The sequence below is a fragment of the Octopus bimaculoides genome, chromosome 2 (assembly GCF_001194135.2).
Source record: "Octopus bimaculoides isolate UCB-OBI-ISO-001 chromosome 2, ASM119413v2, whole genome shotgun sequence".
Lineage (NCBI taxonomy): Eukaryota > Metazoa > Mollusca > Cephalopoda > Octopoda > Octopodidae > Octopus > Octopus bimaculoides.
In genome coordinates, this window is record NC_068982.1 from 38,179,215 (window position 1) to 38,182,863 (window position 3,649).

A 3,649-nucleotide genomic window follows, 5' to 3' on the forward strand; every position below is an offset into this window, starting at 1 on the left:
CTAGCATGGGTTGGACGATTTGACTGAGGACTGGTGAAACCGGATGGCAACACCAGGCTCCAATCTGATTTGGCAGAGTTTCTACAGCTGGATGCCCTTCCTAACGCCAACCACTCCAAGAGTGTAGTGGGTGCTTTTACGTGTCACCTGCACGAAGGCCAGTCAGGCGGTACTGGCAACGGCCACGCTCAAAATGGTGTATTTTATGTGCCACCCACACAAGAGCCAGTCCAGGGGCACTGGCAATGATCTTGCTCGAAAATCCTTACACATGTCACGGGCACAAGTGCCAGAAAGGCGATGCTGGGCACAGGTGCTATCCCGATTTTGCTTTTCGCTTGCCCCAATAAGTCTTTGCAAGCTGAGTTTCGAGTCCAATGAAGGAAGTAATTTCATAAAATATCTTTGTGTAGGGCATTCACTAAAACAATAAAGTATGTACACACACACATACACACACACACACACACACACACACACATGCAAATACATGTATATAAATACACACACACACACAAACACATGCATTTCTGTTTCTTTAATTTCACTAAGTAATAAAAAAATAATGGAACAATGTTTTAAAATAGAGTTGGCTTAACCAACTCCAAAATATTGTTTCCATTTCTTTTTATTTGTGAAGGTACTAGGTTATGGTTTTGGAAGGAAAAAGAATTGTAATTAAACTCAGAATATTAAAACTATCTGTTGCAAATAGCAATCAATAAGTTCAATAGAAACCTGATCAACCCTTAAGACTGTTAGAAAATATAAATTAATCAACAAGCAGAAACACAAAAGATGTAATTAAAAGTTTGATCAATGCATATTGTTTTAAAACCAGATCTTTTTCTTTATTTCAGTTACATATCTCTTATAGTTAATATAGTCTGATGGCTACAGAACAACACACATCACACAATGCTCATAATTTTCGCTATAAATTTTCGCAATAAAAACATTTTCACGCATGATAACTCTAGTAATCCATTTATGAAGGAAAATCAATGTTGAGAAAGATCTAAAGTGAACCAAATTTATATAAATGACCAACAACAAATAAGGATAAGTTCTCTAGTATAATTTTTTACTTTGCTTAACAAAATCTGCATCTCTTATTGCTGTTGAAGTAAGGTTTGTACCTCACTAGTACTCTGCATTTGAGATTGCAATCCATGGCACCTTCTTTCAACAACCTTCTTTCCATGCTAGGGTTGTGATATTTTGCCTCTCCTGTATACTAAAGGAGAAAATGTGATTGTAAAATCTGGTGCTGAAGGGCCTTTTTGCTAAGCTCACACATTTCTACATGTCCATCTGTCCATTTGACATAGCCTCTGCTTTATATACAATAGTTTCGGTGTTGCTTTTAAGTAGACATGGCGCAGGAGTGGCTGTGTGGTAAATAGCTTGCTTACCAACCACATGGTTCCGTGTTCAGTCCCACTGCGTGGTACCTTGGGCAAGTGTCTTCTACTATAGACTCTCGGGCCGATCAAAGCCTTGTGAGTGGATTTGACAGACGGAAACTGAAAGAAGCCCATCGTATATATGTATATATGTGTGTGTGTTTGTGTCTCTGTGTTTGTCCACCGAATATCGCTTGACTTAGTGGTTTGGCAAAAGAAACTGATAGAATAAGTACTAGGCTTATGAAGAATAAGTCCTGGGTCAATTTGCTCGACTAAAGGCAGTGCTCCAGCATGGCAGCAGTCAAATGACTGAAACAAGTAAAAGAGAGTAAAAGAAAAAGAGAGACATGCTATGTTGCTTCTGCATGAGCATCTTGACTCTCTTTCAAGTATGAGTTCACTTACTATAATTTTCTTTATGCACAGCTTAAAGAAACTTTCACAGTATATTTTTTCCTGTATCTATGTATTTGTGGGGAGTGTTTATCAATTAAACTAAGGAAGATCCTACCTACACAAGTCTTTATATTCAGGGAGAAGAGGGGTGAGAGCTACAAAACTTTTCAGTGGCATTTTCTCTTGGTAGAGTTAAGGTCAAGTGTGTAACAAAACTTATCCTTAAAACTGTTGATAACCAGGGCCATGTTGTAGCACTGGGCTGCAACATTGAAAATGTCTTACTTGAAGACAGGTTGGAGATTCTTCTGGTGATCTCTTTAACCAGGTTCATGGGCACTATGGCAGATGTCAACTTCTCATTTAGAATTAGGCAGGTAGAAGCTGCAAGCCAACCTGTTGTATAAGTATGTGTTTGTGTATGTGCGTATGTTCATGTATGTATATATACATACGTAAACATACACACACGCACACAGAGACACATAGATTATTTACATTATTTACATTTGACAGATATTTGTCCTCATCTCGTTTGTTGTTAACACAACATTTCGGCTGATATACCCTCCAGCCTTCATCAGGTGTCTTGGGGAAATTTTGAACCTGGGTTCTCATTCCTAAGGTATTTTTTCAATGTTATCATTATTATTATTATCATCATCATTATTATTATTATTATTATTATTATTATTATTATTATTATTATTATTAATATTATTATTCAGGTCACTGCCTGGAAATGAACTCAGAATCTTGGGATTAGTAGCCCATACTCTTAACCACTACGCTATATGCCCATGGGATTATAAATCTAATATTTTCCTATCCTTCCTTAATGCAGGTTCCCATATGCTATTCATATCTGCACTCGGTCTGCTTAGGAGGTTGTTGTGTCCTAGCATATGTGCTGTTTCCTTTAGTTTTCGTATTTTCCAGTGGTGTTCTTTGTCTATTATTTTAACTTCATCCCACAGGGAGAGGTGGTCTCTATTTTTCCATACATGATCAACTATACCCGATTTATCAATATCTCCTCGTGTCACAGCTTTGCAATGTTCCTTTACCCTTATTTTGAGGGGCTGCATGTTTGCTAAGTGTTGTAATACTCTTGAATACTGTCCTGATGTCATATGGGCCGCATACCTTTTGTATCTTTTCAGAGAGGCCTTTCACATAGGGTAGACAGACTGTGGACAGTTTATTGGTTTCATCCTCTCTTTTCTTCACAGTTGGAGTGGATAGTATGTTTTTGGGGTAAATGTTGCTTAATAGATTGTTACTGAGCTTGATCATTACTTCGTGGTGGGTATCACAATCACTACTTATATTCTTTGCTCAAAGTTTTAGGCACTGAGCAATCCCTTTCTTTACACTGTATGGATGGTGGGAATTGAAGTTGAGGTATATGTCCAGTGAAGGTTGGCTTGCAATATACGGATGTCCTGAATCCATACTTGGTGTGTGTTATTAATATGTCCAAGAATGCTAGCTGATTGTCTTTTTCCTTTTCCATTGGGAACATAAATGTATGCATATGTATATATACATAGATATATATATATAAGTATGTATATGTATGTATATATATATATATATATATATAGTCTTTTATTCTTTTATTTGTTTCAGTCATTTGACTGTGGCCATGCTGGAGCACTGCCTTTAGTCTAGCAAATCGACTCCAGGACTTATTCTTTGTAAGCCTAGTACCTATTTTATCGGTCTCTATTGCCGAACCGCTAAGTTACTGGAACGTAAACACACCAGCATCGGTTGTCAAACAATGCTGGAAGGACAAAAACAGACACAAACACACACACACACACACACACACACACACA

The 3,649-nt window shown here is 37.5% G+C and overlaps 1 protein-coding gene across 2 annotated transcripts in view; it reads right to left on the reverse strand.

Moving 5' to 3' along the window:
• The window catches only part of LOC106873452 (uncharacterized), a 179,865-nt gene that overhangs the window by 60,299 nt on the left and 115,917 nt on the right, over positions 1-3,649 (reverse strand). The gene's annotated exons all lie outside the window — the stretch shown is intronic.